Source organism: Ascaphus truei, chromosome 4 (genome assembly GCF_040206685.1).
Source record: "Ascaphus truei isolate aAscTru1 chromosome 4, aAscTru1.hap1, whole genome shotgun sequence".
Lineage (NCBI taxonomy): Eukaryota > Metazoa > Chordata > Amphibia > Anura > Ascaphidae > Ascaphus > Ascaphus truei.
Genome location: NC_134486.1, coordinates 181,608,060 through 181,635,364, shown reverse-complemented (window position 1 = coordinate 181,635,364; position 27,305 = coordinate 181,608,060).

Below are 27,305 nucleotides of genomic sequence, written 5' to 3'. Positions count from 1 at the left end.
CACAGACTTAGAAATCGCCAGCTCATATACAGTGCATAAAATATATTTATATATATATATACCCTTATACACCATTTTAATAAAAAATATCACAAAATTCTTCTAAGTTCCTCGGGAAGAGTGAAAGACGCGCACGTTCATTTTCAGAGCTCCTAGACCTTCCTATAAGAAGTTAGCCAAAAAGTAGCTTCGAAAAACGCTTAGGTTAAGTTTCAGAGTTGCTTCTAATGTACCAAAGCTGGACTTAGACATAATTTCACTCTCACAACATTATGACTGGTTGGAGACAGTCCGAACCACAAGTACCGGGTCCATGGTTCTGGCCGTATACTGGGGGGACGGGGACGACTCCCATTAACCCCTGACTATACCTGGGATACGCTTATCACAATGCCTTTCTGGTCTGTGCTGAAGCAGGGCATTCTGGCAGCCAAGTGGCTTGACCTTTATTAGTGAGCCTGGTTACCCCCTCTCGGAACCACAGACTTAGAAATCGCCAGCTCATATACAGTGCATAAAATATATTTATATATATACCCTTATACACCATTTTAATAAAAAATATCACAAAATTCTTTTAAGTCCCTCGGGAAGAGTGAAAGACGCGCACGTTCATTTTCAGAGCTCCTAATCCTTCCTATAAGAAGTTAGCCAAAAAGTAGCTTCGAAAAACGCTTATGGTTAAGTTTCAGAGTTGCTTCTAATGTACCAAAGCTGGACTTAGACATAATTTCACTCTCACAACATTATGGCTGGTTGGAGAAAGTTCGAACCACAAGTACCGGGTCCATGGTTCTGGCCGTATACTGGGGGGACGGGGACGACTCCCATTAACCCCTGACTATACCGGGGATAAGCATATCACAATGCCTTTCTGGTCTGTGCTGAAGCAGGGCATTCTGGCAGCCAAGTGGCTTGACCTTTATTAGTGAGCCTGGTTACCCCCTCTCGGAACCACAGACTTAGAAATCGCCAGCTCATATACAGTGCATAAAATATATTTATATATATACCCTTATACACCATTTTAATAAAAAAATATCACACAATTCTTCTAAGTCCCTCGGGAAGAATGAAAGACGCGCACGTTCATTTTCAGAGCTCCTAGACCTTCCTATAAGAAGTTAGCCAAAAAGTAGCTTCGAAAAACGCTTAGGTTAAGTTTCAGAGTTGCTTCTAATGTACCAAAGCTGGACTTAGACATAATTTCACTCTCACAACATTATGGCTGGTTGGAGACAGTCCGAACCACAAGTACTGGGTCCATGGTTCTGTCCGTATACTGGGGGGACGGGGATGACTCCCATTAACCCCTGACTATACCGGGGATACGCTTATCACAATGCCTTTCTGGTCTGTGCTGAAGCAGGGCATTCTGGCAGCCAAGTGGCTTGACCTTTATTAGTGAGCCTGGTTACCCCCTCTCGGAACCACAGACTTAGAAATCGCCAGCTCATATACAGTGCATAAAATATATTTATATATATACCCTTATACACCATTTTAATAAAAAATATCACAAAATTCTTCTAAGTCCCTCGGAAAGAGTGAAAGACGCGCACGTTCGTTTTCAGAGCTCCTAGACCTTTCTATAAGAAGTTAGCCAAAAAGTAGCTTCGAAAAACGCTTAGGTTAAGTTTCAGAGTTGCTTCTAATGTACCAAAGCTGGACTTAGACATAATTTCACTCTCACAACATTATGGCTGGTTGGAGACAGACCGAACCACAAGTACCGGGTCCATGGTTCTGGCCGTATACTGGGGGGACGGGGACGACTCCCATTAACCCCTGACTATACCGGGGATACGCTTATCACATTGCCTTTCTGGTCTGTGCTGAAGCAGGGCATTCTGGAAGCCAAGTGGCTTGACCTTTATTAGTGAGCCTGGTTACCCCCTCTCGGAACCACAGACTTAGAAATCGCCAGCTCATATACTAGTACAGTGCATAAAATATATTTATATATATACCCTTATACACCATTTCAATAAAAAATATCACAAAATTCTTCTAAGTCCCTCGGGAAGAGTAAAAGACGCGCACGTTCATTTTCAGAGCTCCTAGACCTTTCTATAAGAAGTTAGCCAAAAAGTAGCTTCGAAAAACGCTTAGGTTAAGTTTCAGAGTTGCTTCTAATGTACCAAAGCTGGACTTAGACATAATTTCACTCTCACAACATTATGGCTGGTTGGAGACAGTCCGAACCACAAGTACCGGGTCCATGGTTCTGGGCGTATACTGGGGGGACGGGGACGACTCCCATTAACCCCTGACTATACCGGGGATACGCTTATCACAATGCCTTTCTGGTCTGTGCTGAAGCAGGGCATTCTGGCAGCCAAGTGGCTTGACCTTTATTAGTGAGCCTGGTTACCCCCTCTCGGAACCACAGACTTAGAAATCGCAAGCTCATATACAGTGCATAAAATATATTTATATATTGTGACAGAAACCAGGGGATGGTAATAAATTCCGTATATAGGGCTCCCAGGATACTAGACAGTTTCTATCCTGTTTGGCCTGGGAGTGCAGCCTTATAATACATACACTCCATCCCACAGTTTGGCAAGCGCTGGAACTGAGGGATGAGAGATCCAGACCAGAGTTTGTCTGCTGCCTGATTTCTGTCACCTGTCATGCTAATTAGGAATCAGGTATGAAAGACTGATTTCCTGTTTGCTCTGGTCTCCCCACAAGAGCCAGGAGGCTGGAAGGCTGCTGAACTACAGAGGGGAGAAGCCTCTTCCCCAAACAGGTTCAATCTTTCTGTTCATTTGTGTAAGACTGCAAAAGTACCGTGTTTTGATGTTGGAAGTGGAAAAGCCACTTCCAACCCTGAGTCAGGGATATCTAAGTTAAGTTATCGCTCAGGTGAGCAGCTTTTGTTTTGATCTGTTTTCTGTTGTATGCACTGTGGCAGTCTCAGTGCCTGGGACTGAATAAACCAGGCATAGCCTGTTTAAAGGAACAGTACGTGACGCCTCATCATTTAACCTACCCTAAAAGACCGTGTTCTAAACAGTCCCGGACAAACGACGGAGCCCCGGAGTAAGCCGTTTGTCACATATGGTGGAGAATGCGGGCAGAACACTAGGGGGTCTGCGGGTTGAAGAACTTTGAAAAAAAAAAAAAAAAAAAAAGTTTTTTCATCCTCTGCAAACAAGATGGAAGACGTGGTGGGTGCGCTGGTACGCAATGTCGCTGCCCAGAAAGACGCGAATGAAACCCAGCAACAGCTGTTAATAGCCCAGCAAGAAACTAATGCAAACCAGCAGCAGACGAATGCAGCCCATCAACAGCTGCTAAAAGCCCAGCAAGAGATTAATGCCAACCAGCAACAGGCGAATGCAAACCAGCAACAGACGAATGAAGCCCTGCAAAACGCGAATGCAAACCAGCAAGAGACAAACCGCTTGCTGAGAGAGGAGCAACAGCGGTTCGCTCAGGGCTTACAGCAGGAACTCGAGATCCTGAGGGGGACTATCAGTAACCTTCCACTGGCAGCGGCAGCCCCAGTACCGAAAATGACCAGGGCAAGCCACTACCTTCAGAAGATGGGACCCTCGGATGATGTGGAAGCCTATCTTCTCACGTTTGAACGCACGGCACAGAGAGAGGGATGGCCAGAAGCTGAGTGGGCTGGTCTAATCGCACCCTTCCTAAGCGGCGAACCCCAGAAGGCTTACTTTGATCTAGAGCCAGCCGAAGCTAACGTCTATGCAAAATTGAAGTTCGAGATCCTCGCCCGCCTCGGCGTAACCACGGCTGTTCGCGCCCAAAGGTTTCACGCATGGTCCTTCACGATGGATAAAGCCACCCGAAGCCAGATGTATGACCTCATCCACCTCGCCCGGAAGTGGCTACAACCCGAGATCAACTCAGCCAGCCACATCGTGGAACGGTTGGTCATGGACCAGTTCTTGAGGAAACTTCCCTCTGCCTTACGCCGTTGGGTCAGTCGGAGTGACCCCCACAATGCGGATGAGCTTGTGGCCCTCGTAGAAAGGTACAATGCAGCAGAAGAGCACCCACAACCCACAGTCGTGGAGCAACCCCACTACCCGAGGTTCCAGGACTCTTCCAGAGACGGTAAAAGGGTACCGGGGTTAAGGGGAGCTGAAGAGCGGCGACCACCTTCACGCAGCACCAGCAACAGTGGTTCGCACACTAAGGGCAATAGCCAACATGGGGAGCCGGGAAAAGGCTCTAAGTGGGACACAGACTATGTACCTAAATGTGTAAATTGTCATGAGAGGGGCCACACAGCAAAAATCTGCCCACTAAATGATGAGCCCATGCAATGCAACAGCGTGGAACCTTATTCGCTGTTGTCCCAATGTATGGGCCCTAGCCCAGAGGACCCCTTGAATAACCATCTGTGGGCATTTGTAAAGGTTAATGGTAAGAGGGTTCGGGCACTTCTTGACTCTGGGAGCATGGTCACACTAGTGTCCGAATACCTCTTGCCCATTAAGAAGAAACAGGGAAACAGTTCACAAAGAGTGGCAATTTGTTGTATACATGGGGATAATCATGAATATTCCACTGTTGATGTTTTTTTTGAAACAGAGTTTGGTTCTTTAGATTTCAAGGTGGGTATTGTACCCAAACTGGCACATGATGTGTTAATAGGGACCGACTTTCCCCATTTTCTAAAAATGTGGTCCCCCGCTCAGAATAGCGCCCAGAGTTCAATAGCGGACCATAATGAAGTATTAGAAGAAACAAATCCTTTCCCTTTTTCAGAAATGGAGGTTGACGAGGGCCCAAATAAGAAGGGGGAAAAGGAGGAGTGCTGTAAAATTCCCTTCCCCATCACTACTTTGGTAGGGAATACCCCAAATCAAGATGTTGAGCAGACACTTACCACCCCAGAACCGGATAAGACCCTCGCTGACATAGAGGTCAGTCCTGGGAGTTTTAAGAAGGCCCAGTGGGAGGACCCCACATTAGCGGTAGCAAGGGGAAATATACGGGACCAGAATAGTACTCCTGGCCAACCAGATAGGTCACTTGCTTACCCCTACTTCGAGGTAGAGAACGACCTAGTATATCGGGTTGATAAAAGGAAATCAGTTACAACTAAACAATTGTTGGTACCACGGACATTCCGTAACGTAGTATTACACCTCGCACATAGTCATCCATTGGGGGGACACCTAGGGGTGGAAAAGACAAAAGAAAAGGTTCTCCGAAGCTTCTATTGGCCTGGGGTTCTGGCAGAAATTACGAATTATTGTTCCTCATGCCCAGAATGTCAGATCACCGCCCCGTTCAAGGCATACCGCAGCCCATTGGTACCCCTTCCCATAATAGAGGTACCATTTGACCGGATTGCTATGGATCTAGTAGGACCCCTAATAAAGTCTGCTAGGGGACATCAGCATATATTGGTAATATTAGATTATGCCACCCGATATCCGGAGGCAGTTCCCCTACGTAGCACCTCAGCTAAAAACATAGCAAAAGAGTTAGTAGTTCTGTTTTCCCGGGTCGGGATTCCTAAAGAGATTCTATCTGACCAGGGAACACCATTTATGTCCCAAGTAACGAAAGAGCTATGTAAACTCCTAAAAATCAAGCATCTCAGAACCTCAGTCTATCATCCACAAACAGATGGTTTAGTGGAAAGGTTCAATAAAACCTTAAAGAGCATGTTACGGCGGGCGGTTGATAAAGATGGGAAAAACTGGGATTGTTTGTTACCGTACCTGTTATTTGCCATTAGGGAAGTTCCCCAATCATCCACTGGCTTCTCCCCGTTTGAACTATTGTATGGCCGACACCCAAGGGGCTTACTGGATATAGCCAAAGAGACTTGGGAACACGAGGTTACCCCTTACAGAAGTGTAATAGAGCATGTTGCCCAGATGCAGGACCGCATTGCTGCAGTCCTACCGATAGTGAGGGAACACATGGAGAAAGCTCAAGAAGCACAGAGGAATACATATAATAAGGGTGCTAGGGTCAGAATTTTTTCTCCAGGTGATAGGGTACTAGTTCTGGTTCCCACCGTGGAGAGTAAATTCCTTGCTAAATGGCATGGGCCATATGAGGTCTTGGAAAGAGTGGGAGAAGTAAATTATAAGGTAAGACAGCCAGGTAGGAGGAAACCTGAGCAAATTTACCATATAAACCTACTCAAGCCCTGGAAAGATAGAGAAGTCTTGTTAACCCTAGTACCCCCAGGTCCGTCAGAGAATCAAGAAACTGACCCAGAGGTTAGCATAGCTGAAACCCTGTCTGTTCATCAGAAACGAGAGGTTCAGAATTTAGTGAAAAGAAACAAAGAAATCTTCTCTATACGGCCAGGTAGAACTAGCGTAATTGAACATGACCTAGTCTCTGAACCGGGGGTCCGAGTTAACCTTAAACCGTACCGAATCCCAGAGGCCAAAAGAAAGGCTATAAGTTTAGAGGTTAAAAAAATGCTAAAACTAGGTGTAATTGAGGAATCCCAAAGTGGGTGGAACAGCCCTATAGTCTTAGTCCCAAAGCCAGATGGTACAACAAGGTTTTGTAATGACTACCGGAAACTAAATGCGGTGTCAAAATTTGATACTTATCCTATGCCCAGGGTAGATGAACTTGTTGAGAGACTGGGCAAAGCCCGATATCTCACAACCCTAGACCTAACAAAAGGGTACTGGCAGGTTCCCCTCACAGAAAGGGCAAAAGAAAAGACAGCCTTCTCAACCCCAGTCGGCCTCTTTCAGTATAAGGTGTTGCCTTTTGGCTTACATGGAGCTCCCGTCACATTCCAAAGAATGATGGATAAAATTTTAAAACCACATGCTCGGTATGCTGCCGCCTACCTGGATGATGTGGTAATCCATAGTGAAGATTGGCAATCCCACCTTCCAAAGGTCCAAGCTGTGCTTTACGCAGTCCGGTCTGCTGGACTAACTGCTAACCCCGCTAAATGCACTATTGGTCTGGAGGAGGCCAAGTATCTGGGATATTCTATTGGCAGAGGTTTACTCAAACCCCAAACACTCAAAGTGGAGGCGATACAAAATTGGCCAAGGCCAGTTACAAAAAAACAAGTAAGGACCTTTTTGGGGTTAATTGGGTACTATAGAAGGTTTATTCCCAATTTTGCAACTAAGGCAACCCCACTAACTGACCTCACAAAAGCAAGAGGACCGCTAATGGTAAAGTGGTCCCCCGAAACCGAACAGGCCTTTAGAAGCCTGAAAGAAGCTCTCTGTGCCCAACCAGTGTTGGTCACACCTGACTTCTCCAAAGAGTTCGTAGTCCAAACCGACGCATCTGAGGTAGGGCTGGGGGCGGTACTCTCCCAGGAGTCTCAAGGTGGGGAGCACCCCATCCTTTATTTAAGTAGGAAACTAAATCCCCAGGAGAAAAATTACTCCATAGTAGAGAAAGAGTGTCTCGCAATAAAGTGGGCTGTAGAGACGCTCAAATACTACCTGTTGGGGAGAAAATTCCGGTTGGTCACAGATCATGCACCCCTTACCTGGATGTGTCAAAACAGGGAAAAGAATGCTAGAGTGACCAGGTGGTTCCTAAGCCTACAACCCTTTAAATTTTCTGTGGAACACAGGTCAGGGCACAAACATGGCAATGCTGACGGGTTGTCAAGGATGCACTCCCTAATATCCATGGTCGCTCATCCCTCGAGGTCTGAGCTGGGGGGGAGGATATGTGACAGAAACCAGGGGATGGTAATAAATTCCGTATATAGGGCTCCCAGGATACTAGACAGTTTCTATCCTGTTTGGCCTGGGAGTGCAGCCTTATAATACATACACTCCATCCCACAGTTTGGCAAGCGCTGGAACTGAGGGATGAGAGATCCAGACCAGAGTTTGTCTGCTGCCTGATTTCTGTCACCTGTCATGCTAATTAGGAATCAGGTATGAAAGACTGATTTCCTGTTTGCTCTGGTCTCCCCACAAGAGCCAGGAGGCTGGAAGGCTGCTGAACTACAGAGGGGAGAAGCCTCTTCCCCAAACAGGTTCAATCTTTCTGTTCATTTGTGTAAGACTGCAAAAGTACCGTGTTTTGATGTTGGAAGTGGAAAAGCCACTTCCAACCCTGAGTCAGGGATATCTAAGTTAAGTTATCGCTCAGGTGAGCAGCTTTTGTTTTGATCTGTTTTCTGTTGTATGCACTGTGGCAGTCTCAGTGCCTGGGACTGAATAAACCAGGCATAGCCTGTTTAAAGGAACAGTACGTGACGCCTCATCATTTAACCTACCCTAAAAGACCGTGTTCTAAACAGTCCCGGACAAACGACGGAGCCCCGGAGTAAGCCGTTTGTCACAATATATACCCTTATACACCATTTTAATAAAAAATATCACAAAATTCTTCTAAGTCCCTCGGGAAGAGTGAAAGACGCGCACGTTCATTTTCAGAGCTCCTAGACCTTCCTATAAGAAGTTAGCCAAAAAGTAGCTTCGAAAAACGCTTATGGTTAAGTTTCAGAGTTGCTTCTCATGTACCAAAGCTGGACTTAGACATAATTTCACTCTCACAACATTATGGCTGGTTGGAGAAAGTCCGAACCACAAGTACCGGGTCCATGGTTCTGGCCGTGTACTGGGGGGACGGGGACGACTCCCATTAACCACTGACTATACCGGGGATACGCTTATCACAATGCCTTTCTGGTCTGTGCTGAAGCAGGGCATTCTGGCAGCCAAGTGGCTTGACATTTATTAGTGAGCCTGGTTACCCCCTCTCGGAACCACAGACTTAGAAATCGCTAGCTCATATACAGTGCATAAAATATATTTATATATATATATATACCCTTATACACCATTTTAATTAAAATATCACAAAATTCTTCTAAGTTCCTCGGGAAGAGTGAAAGACGCGCACGTTCATTTTCAGAGCTCCTAGACCTTCCTACAGTATAAGAAGTTAGCCAAAAAGTAGCTTCGAAAAACGCTTAGGTAAAGTTTCAGAGTTGCTTCTAATGTACCAAAGCTGGACTTAGACATAATTTCACTCTCACAACATTATGGCTGGTTGGAGACAGTCCGAACCACAAGTACCGGGTCCATGGTTCTTGGCGTATACTGGGGGGACGGGGATGACTCCCATTAACCCTTGACTATACCGGGGATACGCTTATCACAATGCCTTTCTGGTCTGAGCTGAAGCAGGGCATTCTGGCAACCAAGTGGCTTGACCTTTATTAGTGAGCCTGGTTACCCCCTCTCGGAACCACAGACTTAGAAATCGCCAGCTCATATACAGTGCATAAAATATATTTATATATATATACCCTTATACACCATTTTAATAAAAAATATCACAAAATTCTTCTAAGTCCCTCGGGAAGAGTGAAAGACGCGCACGTTCATTTTCAGAGCTCCTACACCTTCCTATAAGAAGTTAGCCAAAAAGTAGCTTCGAAAAACGCTTAGGTTAAGTTTCAGAGTTGCTTCTAATGTACCAAAGCTGGACTTAGACATAATTTCACTCTCACAACATTATGGCTGGTTGGAGACAGTCCGAACCACAAGTACCGGGTCCATGGTTCTGGGCGTATACTGGGGGGACGGGGACGACTCCCATTAACCCCTGACTATACCGGGGATACGCTTATCACAATGCCTTTCTGGTCTGTGCTGAAGCAGGGCATTCTGGCAGCCAAGTGGCTTGACCTTTATTAGTGAGCCTGGTTACCCCCTCTCGGAACCACAGACTTAGAAATCGCCAGCTCACATACAGTGCATAAAATATATTTATATATATACCCTTATACACCATTTTAATAAAAAATATCACAAAATTCTTCTAAGTCCCTCGGGAAGAGTGAAAGACGCGCACGTTCATTTTCAGAGCTCCTAGACCTTCCTATAAGAAGTTAGCCAAAAAGTAGCTTCGAAAAACGCTTATGGTTAAGTTTCAGAGTTGCTTCTAATGTACCAAAGCTGGACTTAGACATAATTTCACTCTCACAACATTATGGCTGGTTGGAGAAAGTCCGAACCACAAGTACCGGGTCCATGGTTCTGGCCGTATACTGGGGGGACGGGGACGACTCCCATTAACCCCTGACTATACCGGGGATACGCTTATCACAATGCCTTTCTGGTCTGTGCTGAAGCAGGGCATTCTGGCAGCCAAGTGGCTTGACCTTTATTAGTGAGCCTGGTTACCCCCTCTCGGAACCACAGACTTAGAAATCGCCAGCTCATATACAGTGCATAAAATATATTTATATATATACCCTTATACACCATTTTAATAAAAAATATCACAAAATTCTTTTAAGTCCCTCGGGAAGAGTGAAAGACGCGCACATTCATTTTCAGAGCTCCTAGACCTTCCTATAAGAAGTTAGCCAAAAAGGAGCTTCGAAAAACGCTTACTGTAGGTTAAGTTTCAGAGTTGCTTCTAATGTACCAAAGCTGGACTTAAAAATAATTTCACTCTCACAACATTATGGCTGGTTGGAGACAGTCCGAACCACAAGTACCGGGTCCATGGTTCTGGGCGTATACTGGGGGGACGGGGACGACTCCCATTAACCCCTGACTATACCGGGGATACGTTTATCACAATGCCTTTCTGGTCTGTGCTGAAGCAGGGCATTCTGGCAGCCAAGTGGCTTGACCTTTATTAGTGAGCCTGGTTACCCCCTCTCGGAACCACAGACTTAGAAATCGCCAGCTCATATACAGTGAATAAAATATATTTATATATATACCCTTATACACCATTTTAATAAAAAAATATCACACAATTCTTCTAAGTCCCTCGGGAAGAGAGAAAGACGCGCACGTTCTTTTTCAGAGCTCCTAGACCTTCCTATAAGAAGTTAGCCAAAAAGTAGCTTCGAAAAATGCTTAGGTTAAGTTTCAGAGTTGCTTCTAATGTACCAAAGCTGGACTTAGACATAATTTCACTCTCACAACATTATGGCTGGTTGGAGACAGTCCGAACCACAAGTACTGGGTCCATGGTTCTGTCCGTATACTGGGGGGACGGGGATGACTCCCATTAACCCCTGACTATACCGGGGATACGCTTATCACAATGCCTTTCTGGTCTGTGCTGAAGCAGGGCATTCTGGCAGCCAAGTGGCTTGACCTTTATTAGTGAGCCTGGTAACCCCCTCTCGGAACCACAGACTTAGAAATCGCCAGCTCATATACAGTGCATAAAATATATTTATATATATACCCTTATACACCATTTTAATAAAAAATATCACAAAATTCTTCTAAGTCCCTCGGAAAGAGAGAAAGACGCGCACGTTCATTTTTAGAGCTCCTAGACCTTCCTATAAGAAGTTAGCCAAAAAGGAGCTTCGAAAAACGCTTAGGTTAAGTTTCAGAGTTGCTTCTAATGTACCAGAGCTGGACTTAGAAATAATTTCACTCTCACAACATTATGGCTGGTTGGAGACAGTCTGAACCACAAGTACCGGGTCCATGGTTCTGGGCGTATACTGGGGGGACGGGGACGACTCCCATTAACCCCTGACTATACCGGGGATACGCTTATCACATTGCCTTTCTGGTCTGTGCTGAAGCAGGGCATTCTGGCAGCCAAGTGGCTTGACCTTTATTAGTGAGCCTGGTTACCCCCTCTCGAAACCACAGACTTAGAAATCGCCAGCTCATATACAGTGCATAAAATATATTTATATATATACCCTTATACACCATTTTATTAAAAAATATCACAAAATTCTTCTAAGTCCCTCGGGAAGAGTGAAAGACGCGCACGTTCATTTTCAGAGCTCCTAGACCTTCTATAAGAAGTTAGCCAAAAAGAAGCTTCGAAAAACGCTTAGGTTAAGTTTCAGAGTTGCTTCTAATGTACCAAAGCTGGACTTAGACATAATTTCACTCACAACATTATGGCTGGTTGGAGACAGTCCGAACCACAAGTACCGGGTCCATGGTTCTGGGCGTATAGTGGGGGGACGGGGACGACTCCCATTAACCCCTGACTATACCGGGGATACGCTTATCACAATGCCTTTCTGGTCTGTGCTGAAGCAGGGCATTCTGGCAGCCAAGTGGCTTGACCTTTATTAGTGAGCCTGGTTACCCCCTCTCGGAACCACAGACTTAGAAATCGCCAGCTCATATACAGTGCATAAAATATATTTATATATACCCTTATACACCATTTTAATAAAAAAATCACAAAATTCTTCTAAGTCCCTCGGGAAGAGTGAAAGACGCGCACGTTCATTTTCAGAGCTCCTAGACCTTCCTATAAGAAGTTAGCCAAAAAGTAGCTTCGAAAAACGCTTAGGTTAAGTTTCAGAGTTGCTTCTAATGTACTGTACCAAAGCTGGACTTAGACATAATTTCACTCTCACAACATTATGGCTGGTTGGAGACAGTCCGAACCACAAGTACCGGGTCCATGGTTCTGGCCGTATACTGGGGGGACGGGGACGACTCCCATAAACCCCTGACTATACCGGGGATACGCTTATCACAATGCCTTTCTGGTCTGTGCTGAAGCAGGGCATTCTGGCAGCCAAGTGGCTTGACCTTTATTAGTGAGCCTGGTTACCCCCTCTCGGAACCACAGACTTAGAAATCGCCAGCTCATATACAGTGCATAAAATATATTTATATACAGTATATACCCTTATACACCATTTTAATAAAAAATATCACAAAATTCTTCTAAGTCCCTCGGGAAGAGTGAAAGACGCGCACGTTCATTTTCAGAGCTCCTAGACCTTCTATAAGAAGTTAGCCAAAAAGAAGCTTCGAAAAACGCTTAGGTTAAGTTTCAGAGTTGCTTCTAATGTACCAAAGCTGGACTTAGACATAATTTCACTCACAACATTATGGCTGGTTGGAGACAGTCCGAACCACAAGTACCGGGTCCATGGTTCTGGGCGTATACTGGGGGGACGGGGACGACTCCCATTAACCCCTGACTATACCGGGGATACGCTTATCACAATGCCTTTCTGGTCTGTGCTGAAGCAGGGCATTCTGGCAGCCAAGTGGCTTGACCTTTATTAGTGAGCCTGGTTACCCCCTCTCGGAACCACAGACTTAGAAATCGCCAGCTCATATACAGTGCATAAAATATATTTATATATATACCCTTATACACCATTTTAATAAAAAAATATCACACAATTCCTCTAAGTCCCTCGGGAAGAGTGAAAGACGTGCACGTTCATTTTCAGAGCTCCTAGACCTTCCTATAAGAAGTTAGCCAAAAAGTAGCTTCGAAAAACGCTTAGGTTAAGTTTCAGAGTTGCTTCTAATGTACCAAAAATGGACTTAGACATAATTTCACTCTCACAACATTATGGCTGGTTGGAGACAGTCCGAACCACAAGTACCGGGTCCATGGTTCTGGCCGTATACTGGGGGGACGGGGACGACTCCCATTAACCCCTGACTATACCGGGGATACGCTTATCACAATGCCTTTCTGGTCTGTGCTTAAGCAGGGCATTCTGGCAGCCAAGTGGCTTGACCTTTATTAGTGAGCCTGGTAACCCCCTCTCGGAACCACAGACTTAGAAATCGCCAGCTCATATACAGTGCATAAAATATATTTATATATATACCCTTATACACCATTTTAATAAAAAATATCACAAAATTCTTCTAAGTCCCTCGGAAAGAGTGAAAGACGCGCACGTTCATTTTTAGAGCTCCTAGATCTTCCTATAAGAAGTTAGCCAAAAAGGAGCTTCGAAAAACGCTTAGGTTAAGTTTCAGAGTTGCTTCTAATGTACCAAAGCTGGACTTAGAAATAATTTCACTCTCACAACATTATGGCTGTTTGGAGACAGTCCGAACCACAAGTACCGGGTCCATGGTTCTGGGCGTATACTGGGGGGACGGGGACGACTCCCATTAACCCCTGACTATACCGGGGATACGCTTATCACATTGCCTTTCTGGTCTGTGCTGAAGCAGGGCATTCTGGAAGCCAAGTGGCTTGACCTTTATTAGTGAGCCTGGTTACCCCCTCTCGGAACCACAGACTTAGAAATCGCCAGCTCATATACAGTGCATAAAATATATTTATATATATACCCTTATACACCATTTCAATAAAAAATATCACAAAATTCTTCTAAGTCCCTCGGGAAGAGTGAAAGACGCGCACGTTCATTTTCAGAGCTCCTAGACCTTCCTATAAGAAGTTAGCCAAAAAGTAGCTTCGAAAAACGCTTAGGTTAAGTTTCAGAGTTGCTTCTAATGTACCAAAGCTGGACTTACTGTAGACATAATTTCACTCTCACAACATTATGGCTGGTTGGAGACAGTCCGAACCACAAGTACGGGGTCCATGGTTCTGGGCGTATACTTCGGGGACGGGGACGACTCCCATTAACCCCTGACTATACCGGGGATACGCTTATCACAATGCCTTTCTGGTCTGTGCTGAAGCAGGGCATTCTGGCAGCCAAGTGGCTTGACCTTTATTAGTGAGCCTGGTTACCCCCTCTCGGAACCACAGACTTAGAAATCGCCAGCTCATATACAGTGCATAAAATATATTTATATATATACCCTTATACACCATTTTAATAAAAAAATATCACACAATTCCTCTAAGTCCCTCGGGAAGAGTGAAAGACGCGCACGTTCATTTTCAGAGCTCCTAGACCTTCCTATAAGAAGTTAGCCAAAAAGGAAATTCGAAAAACGCTTAGGTTAAGTTTCAGAGTTGCTTCTAATGTACCAAAGCTGGACTTAAAAATAATTTCACATTCACAACATTATGGCTGGTTGGAGACAGTCCGAACCACAAGTACCGGGTCCATAGTTCTGGGCGTATACTGGGGGGACGGGGACGACTCCCATTAACCCCTGACTATACCGGGGATACGCTTATCACAATGCCTTTCTGGTCTGTGCTGAAGCAGGGCATTCTGGCAGCCAAGTGGCTTGACCTTTATTAGTGAGCCTGGTTACCCCCTCTCGGAACCACAGACTTAGAAATCGCCAGCTCATATACAGTGCATAAAATATATTTATATATATACCCTTATACACCATTTTAATAAAAAAATATCACACTATTCTTCTAAGTCCCTCGGGAAGAGTGAAAGACGCGCACGTTCATTTTCAGAGCTCCTAGACCTTCCTATAAGAAGTTAGCCAAAAAGTAGCTTCGAAAAACGCTTAGGTTAAGTTTCAGAGTTGCTTCTAATGTACCAAAGCTGGACTTAGACATAATTTCACTCTCACAACATTATGGCTTGTTGGAGACAGTCCGAACCACAAGTACTGGGTCCATGGTTCTGTCCGTATACTGGGGGGACGGGGATGACTCCCATTAACCCCTGACTATACCGGGGATACGCTTATCACAATGCCTTTCTGGTCTGTGCTGAAGCAGGGCATTCTGGCAGCCAAGTGGCTTGACTTTTATTAGTGAGCTTGGTTACCCCCTCTCGGAACCACAGACTTAGAAATCGCCAGCTCATATACAGTGCATAAAATATATTTATATATATACCCTTATACACCATTTTAATAAAAAATATCACAAAATTATTCTAAGTTCCTCGGGAAGAGTGAAAGACGCGCACGTTCGTTTTCAGAGCTCCTAGACCTTTCTATAAGAAGTTAGCCAAAAAGTAGCTTCGAAAAACGCTTAGGTTAAGTTTCAGAGTTGCTTCTAATGTACCAAAGCTGGACTTAGACATAATTTTACTCTCACAACATTATGGCTGGTTGGAGACAGACCGAACCACAAGTACCGGGTCCATGGTTCTGGCCGTATACTGGGGGGACGGGGACGACTCCCATTAACCCCTGACTATACCGGGGATACGCTTATCACAATGCCTTTCTGGTCTGTGCTTAAGCAGGGCATTCTGGCAGCCAAGTGGCTTGAACTTTATTAGTGAGCCTGGTAACCCCCTCTCGGAACCACAGACTTAGAAATCGCCAGCTCATATACAGTGCATAAAATATATTTATATATATACCCTTATACACCATTTTAATAAAAAATATCACAAAATTCTTCTAAGTCCCTCGGAAAGAGTGAAAGACGCGCACGTTCATTTTTAGAGCTCCTAGACCTTCCTATAAGAAGTCAGCCAAAAAGGAGCTTCGAAAAACGCTTAGGTTAAGTTTCAGAGTTGCTTCTAATGTACCAAAGCTGGACTTAGAAATAATTTCACTCTCACAACATTATGGCTGGTTGGAGACAGTCCGAACCACAAGTACCGGGTCCATGGTTCTGGGCGTATACTGGGGGGACGGGGACGACTCCCATTAACCCCTGACTATACCGGGGATACGCTTATCACATTGCCTTTCTGGTCTGTGCTGAAGCAGGGCATTCTGGAAGCCAAGTGGCTTGACCTTTATTAGTGAGCCTGGTTACCCCCTCTCGGAACCACAGACTTAGAAATTGCCAGCTCATATACAGTGCATAAAATATATTTATATATATACCCTTATACACCATTTCAATAAAAAATATCACAAAATTCTTCTAAGTCCCTCGGGAAGAGTGAAAGACGCGCACGTTCATTTTCAGAGCTCCTAGACCTTCCTATAAGAAGTTAGCCAAAAAGTAGCTTCGAAAAACGCTTAGGTTAAGTTTCAGAGTTGCTTCTAATGTACCAAAGCTGGACTTAGACATAATTTCACTCTCACAACATTATGCTGGTTGGAGACAGTCCGAACCACAAGTACGGGGTCCATGGTTCTGGGCGTATACTGTGGGGACGGGGACGACTCCCATTAACCCCTGACTATACCGGGGATACGCTTATCACAATGCCTTTCTGGTCTGTGCTGAAGCAGGGCATTCTGGCAGCCAAGTGGCTTGACCTTTATTAGTGAGCCTGGTTACCCCCTCTCGGAACCACAGACTTAGAAATCGCCAGCTCATATACAGTGAATAAAATATATTTATATATATACCCTTATACACCATTTTAATAAAAAAATATCACACAATTCTTCTAAGTCCATCGGGAAGAGTGAAAGACGCGCACGTTCATTTTCAGAGCTCTTAGACCTTCCTATAAGAAGTTAGCCAAAAAGTAGCTTCGAAAAACGCTTAGGTTAAGTTTCAGAGTTGCTTCTAATGTACCAAAGCTGGACTTAGACATAATTTCACTCTCACAACATTATGGCTTGTTGGAGACAGTCCGAACCACAAGTACTGGGTCCATGGTTCTGTCCGTATACTGGGGGGACGGGGATGACTCTCATTAACCCCTGACTATACCGGGGATACGCTTATCACAATGCCTTTCTGGTCTGTGCTGAAGCAGGGCATTCTGGCAGCCAAGTGGCTTGACTTTTATTAGTGAGCCTGGTTACCCCCTCTCGGAACCACAGACTTAGAAATCGCCAGCTCATATACAGTGCATAAAATATATTTATATATATACCCTTACTGTATACACCATTTTAATAAAAAATATCACAAAATTATTCTAAGTCCCTCGGGAAGAGTGAAAGACGCGCACGTTCGTTTTCAGAGCTCCTAGACCTTTCTATAAGAAGTTAGCCAAAAAGTAGCTTCGAAAAACGCTTAGGTTAAGTTTCAGAGTTGCTTCTAATGTACCAAAGCTGGACTTAGACATAATTTCACTCTCACAACATTATGGCTGGTTGGAGACAGACCGAACCACAAGTACCGGGTCCATGGTTCTGGCCGTATACTGGGGGGACGGGGACGACTCCCATTAACCCCTGACTATACCGGGGATACGCTTATCACATTGCCTTTCTGGTCTGTGCTGAAGCAGGGCATTCTGGAAGCCAAGTGGCTTGACCTTTATTAGTGAGCCTGGTTACCCCCTCTCGGAACCACAGACTTAGAAATCGCCAGCTCATATACTAGTACAGTGCATAAAATATATTTATATATATACCCTTATACACCATTTCAATAAAAAATATCACAAAATTCTTCTAAGTCCCTCGGGAAGAGTAAAAGACGCGCACGTTCATTTTCAGAGCTCCTAGACCTTTCTATAAGAAGTTAGCCAAAAAGTAGCTTCGAAAAACGCTTAGGTTAAGTTTCAGAGTTGCTTCTAATGTACCAAAGCTGGACTTAGACATAATTTCACTCTCACAACATTATGGCTGGTTGGAGACAGTCCGAACCACAAGTACGGGGTCCATGGTTCTGGGCGTATACTTCGGGGACGGGGACGACTCCCATTAACCCCTGACTATACCGGGGATACGCTTATCACAATGCCTTTCTGGTCTGTGCTGAAGCAGGGCATTCTGGCAGCCAAGTGGCTTGACCTTTATTAGTGAGCCTGGTTACCCCCTCTCGGAACCACAGACTTAGAAATCGCCAGCTCATATACAGTGCATAAAATATATTTATATATATACCCTTATACACCATTTTAATAAAAAATATCACAAAATTATTCTAAGTCCCTCGGGAAGAGTGAAAGACGCGCACGTTCGTTTTCAGAGCTCCTAGACCTTTCTATAAGAAGTTAGCCAAAAAGTAGCTTCGAAAAACGCTTAGGTGAAGTTTCAGAGTTGCTTCTAATGTACCAAAGCTGGACTTAGACATAATTTCACTCTCACAACATTATGGCTGGTTGGAGACAGTCCGAACCACAAGTACCGGGTCCATGGTTCTGGGCGTATACTGGGGGGACGGGGACGACTCCCATTAACCCCTGACTATACCGGGGATACGCTTATCACAATGCCTTTCCTCTCTGTGCTGAAGCAGGGCATTCTGGCAGCCAAGTGGCTTGACCTTTATTAGTGAGCCTGGTTACCCCCTCTCGGAACCACAGACTTAGAAATCGCCAGCTCATATACAGTGAATAAAATATATTTATATATATACCCTTATACACCATTTTAATAAAAAAATATCACACAATTCTTCTAAGTCCCTCGGGAAGAGTGAAAGACGCGCACGTTCATTTTCAGAGCTCCTAGACCTTCCTATAAGAAGTTAGCCAAAAAGTAGCTTCGAAAAACGCTTAGGTTAAGTTTCAGAGTTGCTTCTAATGTACCAAAGCTGGACTTAGACATAATTTCACTCTCACAACATTATGGCTTGTTGGAGACAGTCCGAACCACAAGTACTGGGTCCATGGTTCTGTCCGTATACTGGGGGGACGGGGATGACTCCCATTAACCCCTGACTATACCGGGGATACGCTTATCACAATGCCTTTCTGGTCTGTGCTGAAGCAGGGCATTCTGGCAGCCAAGTGGCTTGACTTTTATTAGTGAGCCTGGTTACCCCCTCTCGGAACCACAGACTTAGAAATCGCCAGCTCATATACAGTGCATAAAATATATTTATATATATACCCTTATACACCATTTTAATAAAAAATATCACAAAATTATTCTAAGTCCCTCGGGAAGAGTGAAAGACGCGCACGTTCGTTTTCAGAGCTCCTAGACCTTTCTATAAGAAGTTAGCCAAAAAGTAGCTTCGAAAAACGCTTAGGTTAAGTTTCAGAGTTGCTTCTAATGTACCAAAGCTGGACTTAGACATAATTTCACTCTCACAACATTATGGCTGGTTGGAGACAGACCGAACCACAAGTACCGGGTCCATGGTTCTGGGCGTATACTGGGGGGACGGGGACGACTCCCATTAACCCCTGACTATACCGGGGATACGCTTATCACAATGCCTTTCTGGTCTGTGCTTAAGCAGGGCATTCTGGCAGCCAAGTGGCTTGACCTTTATTAGTGTGCCTGGTAACCCCCTCTCGGAACCACAGACTTAGAAATTGCCAGCTCATATACAGTGCATAAAATATATTTATATATATACCCTTATACACCATTTTAATAAAAAATATCACAACATTCTTCTAAGTCCCTCGGAAAGAGTGAAAGACGCGCACGTTCATTTTTAGAGCTCCTAGACCTTCCTATAAGAAGTTAGCCAAAAAGCAGCTTCGAAAAACGCTTAGGTTAAGTTTCAGAGTTGCTTCTAATGTACCAAAGCTGGACTTAGAAATAATTTCACTCTCACAACATTATGGTTGGTTGGAGACAGTCCGAACCACAAGTACCGGGTCCATGGTTCTGGGCGTATACTGGGGGGACGGGGACGAGTCCCATTAACCCCTGACTATACCGGGGATACGCTTATCACATTGCCTTTCTGGTCTGTGCTGAAGCAGGGATTTCTGGAAGCCAAGTGGCTTGACCTTTATTAGTGAGCCTGGTTACCCCCTCTCGGAACCACAGACTTAGAAATCGCCAGCTCATATACAGTGCATAAAATATATTTATATATATACCCTTATACACCATTTTAATAAAAAATATCACACAATTCTTCTAAGTCCCTCGGGAAGAGTGAAAGACGCGCACGTTCATTTTCAGAGCTCCTAGACCTTCTTATAAGAAGTTAGCCAAAAAGTAGCTTCGAAAAACGCTTAGGTTAAGTTTCAGAGTTGCTTCTAATGTACCAAAGCTGGACTTAGACATAATTTCACTCTCACAACATTATGGCTGGTTGGAGACAGTCCGAACCACAAGTACCGGGTCCATGGTTCTTGGCGTATACTGGGGGGACGGGGGGGACTCCCATTAACCCCTGACTATACCGGGGATACGCTTATCACAATGCCTTTCTGGTCTGTGCTGAAGCAGGGCATTCTGGCAGCCAAGTGGCTTGACCTTTATTAGTGAGCCTGGTTACCCCCTCTCGGAACCACAGACTTAGAAATCGCCAGCTCATATACAGTGCATAAAATATATTTATATAATATATTTATATATATACCCTTATACACCATTTCAATAAAAAATATCACAAAATTCTTCTAAGTCCCTCGGGAAGAGTGAAAGACGCGCACGTTCATTTTCAGAGCTCCTAGACCTTCCTATAAGAAGTTAGCCAAAAAGTAGCTTCGAAAAACGCTTAGGTTAAGTTTCAGAGTTGCTTCTAATGTACCAAAGCTGGACTTAGACATAATTTCACTCTCACAACATTATGGCTGGTTGGAGACAGTCCGAACCACAAGTACCGGGTCCATGGTTCTGGGCGTATACTTCGGGGACTGGGACGACTCCCATTAACCCCTGACTATACCGGGGATACGCTTATCACAATGCCTTTCTGGTCTGTGCTGAAGCAGGGCATTCTGGCAGCCAAGTGGCTTGACCTTTATTAGTGAGCCTGGTTACCCCCTCTCGGAACCACAGACTTAGAAATCGCCAGCTCATATACAGTGCATAAAATATATTTATATATATACCCTTATACACCATTTTAATAAAAAAATATCACACAATTCCTCTAAGTCCCTCGGGAAGAGTGAAAGACGCGCACGTTCATTTTCAGAGCTCCTAGACCTTCCTATAAGAAGTTAGCCAAAAAGTAGCTTCGAAAAACGCTTAGGTTAAGTTTCAGAGTTGCTTCTAATGTACCAAAGCTGGACTTAAAAATAATTTCACTCTCACAACATTATGGCTGGTTGGAGACAGTCCGAACCATAAGTACCGGGTCCATAGTTCTGGGCGTATACTGGGGGGACGGGGACGACTCCCATTAACCCCTGACTATACCGGGGATACGCTTATCACAATGCCTTTCTGGTCTGTGCTGAAGCAGGGCATTCAGGCAGCCAAGTGGCTTGACCTTTATTAATGAGCCTGGTTACCCCCTCTCGGAACCACAGACTTAGAAATCGCCAGCTCATATACAGTGAATAAAATATATTTATATAATATATTTATATATATACCCTTATACACCATTTCAATAAAAAATATCACAAAATTCTTCTAAGTCCCTCGGGAAGAGTGAAAGACGCGCACGTTCATTTTCAGAGCTCCTAGACCTTCCTATAAGAAGTTAGCCAAAAAGTAGCTTCGAAAAACGCTTAGGTTAAGTTTCAGAGTTGCTTCTAATGTACCAAAGCTGGACTTAGACATAATTTCACTCTCACAACATTATGGCTGGTTGGAGACAGTCCGAACCACAAGTACCGGGTCCATGGTTCTGGGCGTATACTTCGGGGACTGGGACGACTCCCATTAACCCCTGACTATACCGGGGATACGCTTATCACAATGCCTTTCTGGTCTGTGCTGAAGCAGGGCATTCTGGCAGCCAAGTGGCTTGACCTTTATTAGTGAGCCTGGTTACCCCCTCTCGGAACCACAGACTTAGAAATCGCCAGCTCATATACAGTGCATAAAATATATTTATATATATACCCTTATACACCATTTTAATAAAAAAATATCACACAATTCCTCTAAGTCCCTCGGGAAGAGTGAAAGACGCGCACGTTCATTTTCAGAGCTCCTAGACCTTCCTATAAGAAGTTAGCCAAAAAGTAGCTTCGAAAAACGCTTAGGTTAAGTTTCAGAGTTGCTTCTAATGTACCAAAGCTGGACTTAAAAATAATTTCACTCTCACAACATTATGGCTGGTTGGAGACAGTCCGAACCACAAGTACCGGGTCCATAGTTCTGGGCGTATACTGGGGGGACGGGGACGACTCCCATTAACCCCTGACTATACCGGGGATACGCTTATCACAATGCCTTTCTGGTCTGTGCTGAAGCAGGGCATTCTGGCAGCCAAGTGGCTTGACCTTTATTAATGAGCCTGGTTACCCCCTCTCGGAACCACAGACTTAGAAATCGCCAGCTCATATACAGTGAATAAAATATATTTATATATATATACCCTTATACACCATTTTAATAAAAAAATATCTCACAATTCTTCTAAGTCCCTCGGGATGAGTGAAAGACGCGCACGTTCATTTTCAGAGCTCCTAGACCTTCCTATAAGAAGTTAGCCAAAAAGTAGCTTCGAAAAACGCTTAGGTTAAGTTTCAGAGTTGCTTCTAATGTACCAAAGCTGGACTTAGACATAATTTCACTCTCACAACATTATGGCTGGTTGGAGACAGACCGAACCACAAGTACCGGGTCCATGGTTCTGGCCGTATACTGGGGGGACGGGGACGACTCCCATTAACCCCTGACTATACCGGGGATACGCTTATCACAATGCCTTTCTGGTCTGTGCTGAAGCAGGGCATTCTGGCAGCCAAGTGGCTTGACCTTTATTAGTGAGCCTGGTTACCCCCTCTCGGAACCACAGACTTAGAAATCGCCAGCTCATATACAGTGAATAAAATATATTTATATATATACCCTTATACACCATTTTAATAAAAAAAATATCACACAATTCTTCTAAGTCCCTCGGGAAGAGTGAAAGACGCGCACGTTTGTTTTCAGAGCTCCTAGACCTTTCTATAAGAAGTTAGCCAAAAAGTAGCTTCGAAAAACGCTTAGGTTAAGTTTCAGAGTTGCTTCTAATGTACCAAAGCTGGACTTAGACATAATTTCACTCACAACATTATGGCTGGTTGGAGACAGTCCGAACCACAAGTACCGGGTACATGGTTCTGGCCGTATAGTGGGGGGACGGGGACGACTCCCATTAACCCCTGACTATACCGGGGATACGCTTATCACAATGCCTTTCTGGTCTGTGCTGAAGCAGGGCATTCTGGCAGCCAAGTGGCTTGACCTTTATTAGTGAGCCTGGTTACCCCTTCTCGGAACCACAGACTTAGAAATCGCCAGCTCAGATACAGTGCATAAAATATATTTATATACAGTATATACCCTTATACACCATTTTAATAAAAAATATCACAAAATTCTTCTAAGTCCCTCGGGAAGAGTGAAAGACGCGTACGTTCATTTTCAGAGCTCCTAGACCTTCCTATAAGAAGTTAGCCAAAAAGTAGCTTCGAAAAACGCTTAGGTTAAGTTTCAGAGTTGCTTCTAATGTACCAAAGCTGGACTTAGACATAATTTCACTCTCACAACATTATGGCTGGTTGGAGAAAGTCCGAACCACAAGTACCGGGTCCATGGTTCTGGCCGTATACTGGGGGGACGGGGACGACTCCCATTAACCCCTGACTATACCGGGGATACGCTTATCACAATGCCTTTCTGGTCTGTGCTGAAGCAGGGCATTCTGGCAGCCAAGTGGCTTGACCTTTATTAGTGAGCCTGGTTACCCCCTCTCGGAACCACAGACTTAGAAATCGCCAGCTCATATACAGTGCATAAAATATATTTATATATATACCCTTATACACCATTTTAATAAAAAATATCACAAAATTCTTTTAAGTCCCTCGAGAAGAGTGAAAGACGCGCACGTTCATTTTCAGAGCTCCTAGACCTTCCTATAAGAAGTTAGCCAAAAAGGAGCTTCGAAAAACGCAAACTGTAGGTTAAGTTTCAGAGTTGCTTCTAATGTACCAAAGTTGGACTTAGACATAATTTCACTCTCACAACATTATGGCTGGTTGGAGACAGTCCGAACCACAAGTACCGGGTCCATGGTTCTGGGCGTATACTGGGGGGACGGGGACGACTCCCATTAACCCCTGACTATACCGGGGATACGCTTATCACAATGCCTTTCTGGTCTGTGCTGAAGCAGGGCATTCTGGCAGCCAAGTGGCTTGACCTTTATTAGTGAGCCTGGTTACCCCCTCTCGGAACCACAGACTTAGAAATCGCCAGCTCATATACAGTGAATAAAATATATTTATATATATACCCTTATACACCATTTTAATAAAAAAAATCACACAATTCTTCTAAGTCCCTCGGGAAGAGTGAAAGACGCGCACGTTCATTTTCAGAGCTCCTAGACCTTCCTATAAGAAGTTAGCCAAAAAGTAGCTTCGAAAAACGCTTAGGTTAAGTTTCAGAGTTGCTTCTAATGTACCAAAGCTGGACTTAGACATAATTTCACTCTCACAACATTATGGCTGGTTGGAGACAGTCCGAACCACAAGTACTGGGTCCATGGTTCTGTCCGTATACTGGGGGGACGGGGATGACTCCCATTAACCCCTGACTATACCGGGGATACGCTTATCACAATGCCTTTCTGGTCTGTGCTGAAGCAGGGCATTCTGGCAGCCAAGTGACTTGACTTTTATTAGTGAGCCTGGTTACCCCCTCTCAGAACCACAGACTTAGAAATCGCCAGCTCATATACAGTGCATAAAATATATTTATATATATACCCTTTTACACCATTTTAATAAAAAATATCACAAAATTCTTCTAAGTCCCTCGGAAAGAGTGAAAGACGCGCACGTTCATTTTCAGAGCTCCTAGACCTTCCTATAAGAAGTTAGCCAAAAAGGAGCTTCGAAAAACGCTTAGGTTAAGTTTCAGAGTTGCTTCTAATGTACCAAAGCTGGACTTAGAAATAATTTCACTCTCACAACATTATGGCTGGTTGGAGACAGTCCGAACCACAAGTACCGGGTCCATGGTTCTGGGCGTATACTGGGGGGACGGGGACGACTCCCATTAACCCCTGACTATACCGGGGATAAGCTTATCACATTGCCTTTCTGGTCTGTGCTGAAGCAGGGCATTCTGGCAGCCAAGTGGCTTGACCTTTATTAGTGAGCATGGTTACCCCCTCTCGGAACCACAGACTTAGAAATCGCCAGCTCATATACAGTGCATAAAATATATTTATATATATACCCTTATACACCATTTTAATAAAAAATATCACAAAATTCTTCTAAGTCCCTCGGGAAGAGTGAAAGACGCGCACGTTCATTTTCAGAGCTCCTAGACCTTCTATAAGAAGTTAGCCAAAAAGAAGATTCGAAAAACGCTTAGGTTAAGTTTCAGAGTTGCTTCTAATGTACCAAAGCTGGACTTAGACATAATTTCACTCACAACATTATGGCTGGTTGGAGACAGTCCGAACCACAAGTACCGGGTCCATGGTTCTGGGCGTATACTGGGGGGACAGGGACGACTCCCATTAACCCCTGACTATACCGGGGATACGCTTATCACAATGCCTTTCTGGTCTGTGCTGAAGCAGGGCATTCTGGCAGCCAAGTGGCTTGACCTTTATTAGTGAGCCTGGTTACCCCCTCTCGGAACCACAGACTTAGAAATCGCCAGCTCAGATACAGTGCATAAAATATATTTATATATATATACCCTTATACACCATTTTAATAAAAAATATCACAAAATTCTTCTAAGTCCCTCGGGAAGAGTGAAAGACGCGCACGTTCATTTTCAGAGCTCCTAGACCTTCCTATAAGAAGTTAGCCAAAAAGTAGCTTCGAAAAACGCTTAGGTTAAGTTTCAGAGTTGCTTCTAATGTACCAAAGATGGACTTAGACATAATTTCACTCTCACAACATTATGGCTGGTTGGAGAGTCCGAACCACAAGTACCGGGTCCATTGTTCTGGGCGTATACTGGGGGGACGGGGACGACTCCCATTAACCCCTGACTATACCGGGGAGACGCTTATCACAATGTCTTTCTGGTCTGTGCTTAAGCAGGGCATTCTGGCAGCCAAGTGGCTTGACCTTTATTAGTGAGCCTGGTTACCCCCTCTCGGAACCACAGACTTAGAAATCGCCAGCTCATATACAGTGCATAAAATATATTTATATATACAGTATACCCTTATACACCATTTTAATAAAAAATATCACAAAATTCTTCTAAGTCCCTCGGGAAGAGTGAAAGACGCGCACGTTCATTTTCAGATCTCCTAGACCTTCTATAAGAAGTTAGCCAAAAAGAAGCTTCGAAAAACGCTTAGGTTAAGTTTCAGAGTTGCTTCTAATGTACCAAAGCTGGACTTAGACATAATTTCACTCACAACATTATGGCTGGTTGGAGACAGTCCGAACCACAAGTACCAGGTCCATGGTTCTGGGCGTATACTGGGGGGACGGGGACGACTCCCATTAACCCCTGACTATACCGGGGATACGCTTATCACAATGCCCTTCTGGTCTGTGCTGAAGCAGGGCATTCTGGCAGCCAAGTGGCTTGACCTTTATTAGTGAGCCTGGTTACCCCCTCTCGGAACCACAGACTTAGAAATCGCCAGCTCATATACAGTGCATAAAATATATTTATATACTGTATATACCCTTATACACCATTTTAATAAAAAATATCACAAAATTCTTCTAAGTCCCTCGGGAAGAGTGAAAGACGCGCACGTTCATTTTCAGAGCTCCTAGACCTTCTATAAGAAGTTAGCCAAAAAGAAGCTTCGAAAAACGCTTAGGTTAAGTTTCAGAGTTGCTTCTAATGTACCAAAGCTGGACTTAGACATAATTTCACTCACAACATTATGGCTGGTTGGAGACAGTCCGAACCACAAGTACCGGGTCCATGGTTCTGGGCGTATTCTGGGGGGACAGGGACGACTCCCATTAACCCCTGACTATACCGGGGATACGCTTATCACAATGCCTTTCTGGTCTGTGCTGGAGCAGGGCATTCTGGCAGCCAAGTGGCTTGACCTTTATTAGTGAGCCT